This window comes from Pseudorca crassidens, chromosome 2 (assembly GCF_039906515.1).
Source record: "Pseudorca crassidens isolate mPseCra1 chromosome 2, mPseCra1.hap1, whole genome shotgun sequence".
Taxonomy (NCBI): domain Eukaryota; kingdom Metazoa; phylum Chordata; class Mammalia; order Artiodactyla; family Delphinidae; genus Pseudorca; species Pseudorca crassidens.
In genome coordinates, this window is record NC_090297.1 from 109,191,197 (window position 1) to 109,203,322 (window position 12,126).

The window sequence follows — 12,126 nt, forward strand, 5'->3', positions numbered from 1 at the left end:
TAATTGAAGGTAAAGGCAACAGGATCTGCTGATGAATTACAAGTGGAATGTGAGAGAAAGAAACAAGTCAGGATGATACCAAGGATTTTGGCCTAAGCAACTGGAAGTGTGGAATTGTCCGCAGTTGAGACGGGGCAGACAGTAAGGAACAGGTTTAGGGAAGAAGATCAGGAATTCAGTTTTGGATGTATTAGGTTTGAGATAGACGAAAAGACCCATGCAATAGAATAGAGTGCATAGACACAGACCTACACATATGTGGACACCTGATTTACAATGAAGGTGTCATTGCGATTTGGCAGAGAAAATGTGGTCTTTTTAACAAATGGTGCTGGATCCATTGGATGGCTGATGGAAAAAAAATGAGCCTTGACCCTATTATATTGCATGCACAAAAATCAGTTCCAGATGGATTGTATATGTAAACATGAAAGGTACAATAGTAAAGCTTCTGGAAGATAACATGGAAGATCTTCATGACTGTAGAGGCAATATCTTAACAAAATACAAAGATTGCTAACCATAAAGGAAATATATTGATAAATTGAACTTCATTATAGTTAAGAATTCTTATTAATTGAAAGATACCAGTAATTATGAAAAGGCAAGCCTCAGAATGGGAGAAGATATTTGCAAAAACACACATCTGATGAAGGACTTTAAGTATAAAGAACTCCTACACACCAATAAGGAAAAGTCTAACAACACAAATACATAAGACTTGACCAGGCACATCAAAAAAGAGGATATCCAAATGATTAGTAAGCAAATAAAAGGGTACTCATCTTTCTTAGCCATCAAGGAAATGCAAATTAACAGGTACACACCTATCAGAATAGGTGTGTGTAGAATAGAATAGCTGCTAAAAAATAGAATAGCTGCTAGAAAATAGAATAGCTGCTAAAAAAACCCTGACAATACCAAATTTTGATAAGGAAGTGGAGAAACTGGAATCCTCATGCTCAGCTAGTAAGAGTTTAAATTGACAAAACCACTTTGGAAAACTTTGGCTGTATTTACTAAGGCTGAACATATACACTCCCTATGACCCAGCAGTTCTATTCCTACGGTATATACCTAACAGAAGTGACTGAAAGAGACAAGGAAAAGAATGTCCATAGTAGCTTCTTTTATAATAGCACTGTAGTGGGAGCAACCCAAATATTGACCAGCAGTAGACCGGAAAAGTTGTGGTAAACGCATACAGTGTCTTTACTGCAATGAGGAAGAATAGACCCAACAGCCTGGTCAATCTCATAATATTGAGAGAAAAAAGCTAGGCACGCAAGGGTATTTTTAAGTTTCATTTATACAACCTTTGAAAACAGGCAAAACTAAAATGATAGAACTCAAGATGGTTTTACCTTTGGGGAGATAACACCATTGTTGATAAGGAGGGGGCACAAGGGGATCCACAAGGATGCTGGTAATGTTCCACTTCTTGAAATGAGCCGTGGTTACATGGGTATATCCATTTGTATAAACCCACTGAGCTGCACCTAAGATTTATATCATATTCTTAATGTCTTGCAGCTCATTTTGAAATAATAGGTTACCACTTTGGTCTGTTTTGTGGGTATGTCTTTCTGGATGCTCTGTTGTTTGTAGGGATGTTATTCTGTTCCTTACTCTTTTTTTTTTTTTTTTTAACATAACAACTTTGTGAGAATTCAACCTAAATCCTTTTTTGTTGCTGATTTTTATGTATTCTTCCTGAACTTTTAGAATGAGGCAGGAAAGCTTTTTATAACTTCACAAAGACCCCTCTGTGTTTTGGTATAATGTTAAAAATATGAAGCCTGCTTTCTGAGATTTGTGGGATCTGTTCTTCCTGAACTTTGATCAGGACCTTGCCTCTCTCTTGTCCTTGTCCTGCTCAATTTTGATTCTACTCCCTGCATTTTCTCTCCAGGAGGGGGCCCTGTTCTAGAAGGAAACCCTGGGAGTTGAGTTCTGAGAGTTCATAGGGGCCAAACTGCCCCAGCCTCCTCAGTCCTTACTGGGTACCCTTTGTACTCTCCCAGTTTCACCTGTGCCTTCTGTACCTGTTGCTCTTTTGGAGTTCTGTTCTCAGGTCCATCATACACTGCCTCATTTCTTCCTTCTTCTCACACATGCTGATACAGTGCAGGTTTTGTGACTGTTGATTTGTCCCTGCTTGCTTTCATTTAGGGGTTCATGGGGATACTTTATCTTTAAAGCTTTACTGTGAATGTCCGTGGGGTTTAGTTTTGCTTTCTAGTTGCTTATCTGTTTTTATGTGAGGATTCAGAGATTGAAAAGCTGTGCTGCTGCCACTGCTGCCGCTATTTTCCCAGAATCTCCTGTATGTATATTTTAAAAAGACTTTATTTTTTAGAGAAGTTTTAGGTTTATAGAAAAATTGAACAGAAAGTACAGAGAGTTCCTATATATACTCCCTCTCCTCCAGTTTCTCCTACTATTAACATCTTGCATTAGTGGTACATTTGTTATAATTGAAGAACCAATAGTGTTACTTAACTGAAGTCCATAATTTACATTTGTGTTCATTCTTTACGTTGTATAGTTCTGTGGTTTTTGACAACTGTGTAATGTGATGTATATTATATTTCTATAAGAGTTGAAAAGCAGAATCACCCTCTGCTTAGAAGCAGCTTACCTGTTTCTGGTACTGAGACCTTAAGACATGGATTTATACAGAGGTTCTCATAGAGGGGATTCTATTCAATATATAATGAAGCAAATAACTTTCTCAAAGACAGCAAAAAGTCTCTCAAGGGCTCTACCATGTAATGTCTCTCAATATAAGCAATGGCACTGAAGTCCAGTGAAAGAAATTCAAGGCGAATGGAAGAGACCCAGCAGGGGAGGCAAAACAAAATAGTATATGTATACAGCTTTCTGATAATCTGGCCTAACTCAGAGGGTAATGTACAAGCATACCTCATTTTATTGCCCTTCACAGATATTGTATTATTTTTTTTTACAAATTGAAGGTTTGTGGCAACCATCTGTTGAGCAAGTCTGTTGGCGCCATTTTTCTAACAGCATTTGTTCGCTTTGTTTCTCTGTGTCACATTTTGATGATTCTTGAAATATTTCCGACTTTTTCATTATTATATTTGTTATGGTGCTCTATGATCATTGATCTTTGATGTTACTATTGCAAAACAATTATGACTTGCTAAAGGCTCAGATGATGGTTAGCATTTTTTAGCAATAAAGTATTTTAAAATAAAGGTATGTACTTTTTAAGACATAATGTTATTGCACATTTAATAGACTACAGTATAGTGTAAAAATAACTTTTATATGAACCAAAAAACTCATGTGACTTGCTTTATTGTGATATTTGCTTTATTGCAGTGGTCTGGAGCCAAACCCACAGTATCTCTGAGGTATGCCTGTTCTGAGACTTATATATACTTTAGGTAATCCTACATAAAAATGTTGTTAGATATTGAGAAGCAACAGCAACGTTATAGAGCTGTTTGCTTATTAAATATTCTTTCTCCAGTGCATGCCATTTTTTAGGAGGCTTGAGAAACTATAAATCTGGATTTTTAGGCTGATATTCTATATGGGGAGAGGTGGGCTTTAAGCATGGTTAATAGTCCACTGACAGCTGTGATATCTTACTAGTTGTGGAGACATGCATTGGGCATAACACCAGATTCCTTATAGCATTTTTATTACCCTCTTTTTGTGTCTCTGTGGAACTGCTTACAGCTATATATTCCATAAAGTTTGTGGTTTTAATCCTTCCACTTAGATTATAGTAACTCTGTCTTCCATTTCTTTCTTAAAATTTTTTTCCCCTTTCATTTATTTTAAAATTACCTTATAGTATCACTGAGCACACACAAAAAGAACATCACAGAATTTGCTGACAATTTTGATCAATATGTTCTCACCAAAATGCACATTAACCTTAATAGCCAAAAAAGTTTCCTATTGATGCTGGAACAAACAAAAAAACTTAGTGGCTTAAAGTGACAAAAATTTATTATCTTATAGTTCTGGGGTCTTTGAAATGGGTCTCATGGGGCTAAAATCGAGATGTAAGCAAGGCTGGAGGATTTGAGGGAGAGTCTGTTTCCTTGCCTTTTCCAGCCTCTAGAGGGTTCCCGCATTCCTTGGTTTGGGCCCCCAGGCAGCAATTGTATATAAATGCAACCTCTCTTTCTGTTATCACGACTCCTTTAACTCTTCTGCCTGCCTCTTTCACACCTTAAGGACTGTTGTGATTACACTGAGCCCAACCAGACAATCCAGGATCTCAAGATCCCTAACTCAGTCACATCTGGCAAAGTCCATTTTGCCATGTGGGGTAACATATTCCAAGGTTCTGGGGACTAGATGTAGACATCTGTCAGGACCCACTATTCTGCCTGCCACAAATACATTTAGATAATTATCTATTTCTTCCATTTACTTTTTAAAAATTGAAGCATAGTTGATTTACAATATTATATTAGTGTCAGGTATAAACATAGTGATCCATATCTTTATCGATTATACCACATTTAATTCTTCCATCCTGAATCTTCTGAATTTCTGGTCAATAAAATTTTTGGTAATTAGAAACATCCTTTGAGTAATTAGGAAAATTTTATACATCATTATTTCCTAATATACTTTAAGGCTATTTTTCCTTAATAAGCTAATAGGTATGTTTATCTCAATACCTAATAATAGTTTATACCTTTAACTGATGACCACTGTCTTATTAGGGGCTTAGAAGAACTTCAAAATTTAGTCTGCTGGGCCTCACACAGAGATAGATTTCTCCATTATTTAACCTTTTTGGTTTCCAAATTGGGTATAAAAGAGCCAACAGATATATAAAATGAGATCTTGGCAACTCTTTCCTCTTCCATAAAAAGAGTGGTAAGATGCTCCCCTCGTATTTCTACAATTCTTATATCCATGGCAGGACTAAATATGCTAGAGGATGATGAAGTATGTTTAGCGATTCAAACTAGCTCAGAAATTACCGCCAAGAATACCTATCTAACTAGTTCTCCTTGAAACCTGGACTGCAGTGCTTGTCACCATCAAATCTTCTGGAATAGCAGAGGGGATAGACTTTTGAATTGTTACTTTTGGGTGCTCTGCCAGTGTGGCTGTGCAGCAGACACATGAAGAGTGGCTAAAGAGCAGTACCTATGTCCTCCCCCAATGGGATTAAGGTCAGAGAAAGCAGGTTCCAAGGCACAGAAATCTATTGTGTGAAAAGTCTGTAGGTGGAGGCTCTGCCAGCTTTCTAGGGCTGCAAGATGATAGCACTGTGAGCTCTAAGGGCCCTCCTGGAAAATGCGTCACACGGAGGACAGCGCTTTCTCACAGGGGAGCTGACAGCTGCAGGTAGCAAGGGCTCTACCTCTAGAACTTCTCACTTCAGAGCACAAACCACAGAAACTACAACCATCTTTAGCATGGAGGAATAGGCGAAAAAACAAAAGGAGAGAGGGAGGAAGAATAAAGAACATAAGACTATTATTTACATTTACTTGGTTTCTGGTATGACAAGGGATATAGAACTCGTAATGTAATATTTCAGTATTTTTCTCTTTGGAATGAGGTAATAAAAGCTACCACTTACTGAGGAGCTACCAGGTACTAGATATTGAATGAGGCACTTTATACCCATAATATCTCACTTTATCTCATAGCAACTGATAAGTCTGTCTTGATATCTCCATTTTAAAGGTGAAGAAATAGCTTCAGGAGATTAATGAACTTTCCCAGGATCACACAGTTAGTAAGTTATAGAGCAGGAATTCAAACTCAGGTCTTTCTGACAATATAAATCATGGTGAAATATCTCATTTCATAAATATGGGGAATTCCAAGGCATAATCTCAATATCATTCCCAGAAACATACACTTGTTGAAGCCTGTAGTTGCTCTCTCTCATTGCTGGACCCAGGTTTCTATGTAAAGATTAAGTACCATCTGGTAAATCACATTAAAAAAGAGCAGTTAGACTTGAGGACCTGCAGGGGGCATCAGAGGACCACTGAGCCTTAGGACTCAGCACAATTCAGAAAGAAGCCAAAGGGCACTGTGACTAAGGGTGTGGCTCTGCGTGTGGGGATGAGGGGCAGGAATAAAGTGAAATGAAGTTGACAGATGTAAGGAGATGTCTCACTTTGCTCCCTGCTGTTTTCCTACCACATTTCTGTTCCTCTTTTTTTTATATTTTTTGTTTTGTTTTCATGCTCTTTCAACTTTCTTCCTAATCCTGTCTACCATTAATTGCATTTTACACTCCTCCCTATTTTTTTCCCCTTCCCTTTAGGTTATTTCTCTCTCTCTCTTTTTTTTTTTTTTTGGCTGCAGCTGCGGCTTACGGGATCTTAGTTCCCCGACCAGGGATTGAACCCGTCCGTGGCAGTGAAAGCACCGAGTTCTAACCACTGGACCTTCAGGGAATTCCTTTTCTCTTATTTTTAAGAACCTCAAATTTGTCTTAAAATGTACTCATTTAAAATTGTCTCTACACATGTAAATTATAGGTAACACTGGACTTCCCTTGTGACGCATTGGTTAAGAATCCACCTGCCAAACCCATGCACATATGGTCACCTTATTTTTGATAAAGGAGGCAAGAATATACAATGGAGAAAAGACAGCCTCTTCAATAAGTGGTGCTGGGAAAACTGGACATCTGTATGTAAAAGAATGAAATTAGAACACTCCCTAACACCATACACAAAAATAAACTCAAAATGGATTAAAGACCTAAATGTTAAGGCCAGACACTATCAAACTCTTTAGGAAAACATAGGCAGAACACTCTATGACATAAATCACAGCAAGATCCTTTTTGACCCACCTCCTAGAGGAATGGAAATAAAAACAAAAATAAACAAATGGTACCTAATGAAACTTAAAAGCTTTTGCACAGCAAAGGAAACCATAAACAAGATGAAAAGACAACCCTCAGAATGGGAGAAAATATTTGCAAATGAAGTAACTGACAAAGGATTAATCTCCAAAATTTACAAGCAGCTCACAGCAGCTCAATATCAAAAAAACAAACAACCCAATCCAAAAATGGGCAGAAGACCTAAATAGACACTTCTCCAAAGAAGATATACAGATTGCCAACAAACACATGAAAGGATATTCAACATCACTAATTATTAGAGAAATGCAAATCAAAACTACAATGAGATATCATCTCACACCAGTCAGAATAGCCATCATCAAAAAATCTACAAACAATAAATGCTGGAGAGGGTGTGGAGAAAAGGGAACCCTCTTGCCCTGTTGGTGGGAATGTAAATTGATACAGCCACTATGGAGAACAGTATGGAGGTTCCTTAAAAAACTAAAAATAGAACTACCATACCATGCAGCAATCCCACTACTGGGCATATACCTGAGAAAACCATAATTCAAAAAGAGTCATGTACCACAATGTTCATTGCAGCTCTATTTACAGTAGCCAGGACATGGAAGCAACCTAAGTGTCCATCGACAGATGAATGGATAAAGAAGATGTGGCACATATATACAATGGAATATTACTCAGCCATAAAAAGAAACGAAATTGAGTTATTTGTAGTGAAGTGAATGGACCTAGAGTCTGTCACACAGAGTGCAGTAAGTCAGAAAGAGAAAAACAAATACCGTATGCTAACACATATATATGGAATCTTAAAAAAAAAAAAGTTCTGAAGAACCTAGGAGCAGGACAGGAATAAAGATGCAAATGTAGAGAATGGACTTGAGAACGTCGGGAGGGGGAAGGGTAAACTGGGACGAAGTGAGGGAGTGGTGTAGACTTATATATACTACCAAATGTAAAATAGATAGTGGGAAGCTGCCGCGTAGCACAGGGAGATGAGCTCTGCTTTGTGACCACCTAGAGGAGTGGGATAGGGAGGGTGGGAGGGAGACGCATGAGGGAGGAGATATGGGGTTATATGTATATGTATAGCTAATTCACCTTGTTATAAAGCAGAAACTAACACAGCATTGTAAAGCAATTATACTCCAATAAAGATGTTAAAAAAAAAAAAAAAAAGAATCCACCTGCCAATGCAGGGGACATGGGTTCGATCCTTGGTCCAGGAAGATCCCACGTGCTGCAGAGCAACTAAACCCGTGCACCACAACTACTGAGCCTGCGTTCTAGAGCCCGAGAGCCACAACTACTGAGCACACGTACCACAACTACTGAAGCCCGTGTGCCTGGAGCCCATGCTCTGCAACAAGAGAAGCCACCACAGTGAGAAGCCCGCGCACTGCAATGAGGAGTAGGCTCCATTCGCCACAACTAGAGAAAGCCTGCACGCAGCAACGAAGACCCAACCAAAAAAAAATAAGGAACACGGCAGCAGCACCGACATTATAAATAATTACTACCAAGAGAGGAGAATGCTAAGTGCTACTGGGTGCTCATTGGGTTTTCTTTTGGGGGGGGGGCGCTGAATTAAAATGACATGGAATTGGGTAATTCACTGGCAGTCCAGTGGTTAGGACTCTGTGCTTTCACTGCTGGGGGCCAGGGTTTAATCCCTGGTCAGGGAACTAAGATCCCACAAGCTGCGCAGTGCCGCCAAAAAAAAAAAAAAAAAAAAAATTGAAAGTAATAGCAATACCTATACCTTAATTTGGAAAAAAGGGAAAGTTTAACAAAGGTGCTTTGAATTGAGATGCATTGAGATTGTGCTTTCTTTTACTGTTTTAGAGAACATTTTTCAGTGATCTAACTTCACGTAACTGCTTCCTACAATCTAAAAAAACTTATGGACCCAGGCAACCTAACAAAACCCATCCATGAAAGGTAGTAAGCATTAAATTCTATTTAGACTCAAGGATTACAGACAGTTAAAGATGAATGAGACCTCAGAGAGCATCTAGTCACCCCCTTTCTCTCCTGCAGTGACTGGAATCTCCTTGAGACCAAGGACAAGGTCGCATTCTTTGACTCCATAAAGCCTAGCCCAAACCCTCATCAGTAGCAGGTGTTCTGTAAATACTTGAATGAGGACACTTGAGGCCCAGAGAGATGACTGGTTCTTATAACTCCATATAGCAAGTCTGTTGTGGAGCCAGACTCAGATGGCGGTCTCCTGACCCTTGCTCACTGGTCTAGGTTGTCCATCTTGAATCACTGCAGCACCACTTTTGCACTCATCTGTCCACCTGAATTTAAAAACAGCTGTGGGCTGTGTGTGTGTGTCTGTATTCTGAATTCTGCTTTTTTCATTTAGTAATATTTTATATTTTCAGGTATATTGGTTCTCTATTGCTGCTGTAACAAATTACCACAAGTTTAGCTGTTTAAACAACACAAGTGTATTGTTATCTTACAGATCTGTAGATTAGAAGTCCAACACAGGTCCCACTGGGCTAAAATCAAGGTGTCGGCAGGACTCTGATCCTTTCTAGAGGCTCTGTGGGAAAATGTGTTTCTTTGCCCTTTCCAGCTTCTAGAGTCTACTCACATTCCTTGGCTCAAGCCCCTTTCTTCCATCTTCAAAGCCAGCAATCTGTACCTTTCTTTAATCACATCTTCCTTGACTCTCACTCTTCTGCCTCCCTCTTCCACTTTTAAGGACTCTTGTGACTACATTGGGCATACCTGGATAATTCCTAGCTTAAGGTCAGCTGAATAGTAACAGTTCCATCTGCAACCTTAATTTCCCTTTGTCATGTTATCTAACATATTTTTATGTTCTGGGGATTAGGACGTGGACATCTTGGTGGGGGGCATTATTCTGTCTGCTACATCAGTTCCCAACATAGCTAACATACTTAACATCTGTTGACTAAAGAATTTGTTGTTTGCATAATCTGTTGGTTAATGAATTCTCTTTTAATCGTGGGCTCTGAGTATGGTCCTTCCATCACTTATGGTCCAACATCCCCTTTCATAACAAATACTTTGTAATGATCCCTTTACTCTCCTGAAACAAAATTCATAGATAATATAACATCTACATGCATAACTTAAAAAAAACTAACATCCAAATAGTCATGTAAAAAAGAAATAAAAGGGAAGTAATTTATAACAAAACACTATCAGTTCCAATATGTAATTGCTCAGGCATAGCTCCCTTAGAAGACATAATGATGCAATAAGAATCTTGCAAGTACACGTAGAACCACTGTGATTGCAATAGCTGTAGATACTGGCTGATACAGGTATGCTGATGACACAAATCATTGTTGGTCATCTAATTTTACAAAATGTGAACACTTCTTAGGAAGTTTCTGAATAACATAAAGTTTATGATAGTTGCATTCCTGGAAAATTCAGTAATATTTAAGCTGTGTAAAAAATGCTTTGCATTTACATGTGAAATGGAATTAGGCTCCAGGTTCAGATAATCGAAGTTTTTTCACCTACATGAAGACTGGGAGGATATATAAAGTTGTGTAGGATGTGGGGCCGTTGACCGTTGCACTGACCCATGAATTGCAGAACATCTAGTATCTAACGCCAGCCCTAACCCTACCCACTGAGTGCTGGCAGTGCTTGCTGATCATTGTGACAACCAGGCCAAAACATCACACTTGTAAATTTCCCAGGCTAGAGGTGACATCATGCTTGATGAGAAACACTGGTTGATGGGGTCAGCATTTTTGAGTTACGAGTGATTTTCACTGGGAGAGATGATAATAATAAAGTTGACATTTGTTGAGTACTAAGTATGTGCCATCCACTGTTCTAAATAAATATTTAATCTATTTAAACTCATTTAATCCTCACAACAACCCTACTAGGTAGGGTCTATTATTATTCCCAATTTACAGATAGGGAACTTGAAACTTACTAAGTTTAGGCAACTCATTCAAGAAAACCTAGCAAGGGAATTTCCTGGTGGTCCAGTGGTTAGGACTCTGTGCTTTCACTGCTGAGGGCCTGAGTTCAATCCCTGGTTTGGGAACTAAGATCCCACAAGCCGTGCTATGTGGCCGGGAAGGAAAAAAAAAAAGAGAGAGAAAGAAAAAAAGAAAAGAAAACCTAGCTGGTAAGTAAAGAAATCGGAACTCAAACCTGGGCAGTCTGGTGCCAGAGCCTGTGTGAGTAACCATTGCACCCCACTGCTTTACATCAGAAGCTGGTCAGTCTTGAATCACTTCTCCCCAAATAATAGTGATTCCATTATAATTTATCAGCGTGTCCTAAGCTAATCTGACTAAGCCTGCTGCTGGGGAAATTGATCAAGATATTTGACTCCCTTTCTAGCTGTCCTGCCCCATTTCTCACTTATACACACACACACGTGGCAGTCACATTCTTTTCTTTCCCTCTGGCTCACTGAAAGGAATGATGATATCAAAGCTACTGTAGATCTCTGACAATGGTAGTAAGGACTGGAGAAAATGAGTCAGGAGCCATTCATTGGAAAGATCATGTGTGTGTGTTGTCACTACAGATGTAGTAACTTGGTTACAGTTGCTTGGTAACTATTCACCGTTATACGTAATTAAAAAAAATTGAAACTGGCTCTGGTAAAAGTCTACACGGCTTTTTCCACCGCTTTTACAATCTCTAGTTCTCACTACTGTCATGGGAAAACAAAAAGCTAGTAGCTCCATGCTTTACCTTTCCCCTTAACTCCTCCCTTGGGTTTGGCAGCCACTGCTAACACTCTTTATGCCAAATTTTGCAGATTCAGACATTTGAATGCAGGGCATGGAATTGCTTCACAGTAGCTTTTTAGATTGCTAATTTTAGATATTTACTGGGAAAACTGTAACACTCCTTCACTGAAGGAGAAGAATTAAATACATTTTGTATTTGGAGTGGTCAACATCCTACCACACTGATTTTTTTAAAAAAATAAATATCGTATATATGTATATATTTTTAAATAAATTTATTTATTTATTTTTGGCTGTGTTGGGTCTTCGTTTCTCTGCGAGGGCTTTCTCTAGTTGCGGCCAGCGGGGGCCACTCTTCATTGCGGTGTGCGGGCCTCTCACTGTCACGGCCTCTCATTGCGGGGCACAGGCTCCAGACACGCAGTCTCAGTAGTTGTGGCTCACGGGCCCAGCTGCTCCACGGCATGTGGGATCCTCCCAGACCAGTGCTTGAACCCGTGTCCCCTGCATTGGCAGGCAGATTCTCAACCACTGTGCCACCAGGGAAGCCCTACCACACTGAATTTGAATGTA

At 39.1% G+C, this 12,126-nt stretch overlaps 1 long non-coding RNA gene across 5 annotated transcripts in view; it reads left to right on the forward strand.

Moving 5' to 3' along the window:
- The window catches only part of LOC137219357 (uncharacterized), a 126,677-nt gene that overhangs the window by 16,140 nt on the left and 98,411 nt on the right, over positions 1 to 12,126 (forward strand). For 4 of the 5 annotated variants that reach the window (XR_010941080.1, XR_010941079.1, XR_010941077.1 and 1 more), the window contains exon 4: positions 3,349 to 3,380. The exons of the other annotated variant lie outside the window; for it this stretch is intronic. This is a non-coding gene — a long non-coding RNA (uncharacterized lncRNA). The remainder of the gene's footprint in view (positions 1 to 3,348; positions 3,381 to 12,126) is intronic. 5 annotated transcript variants of the gene reach the window in all.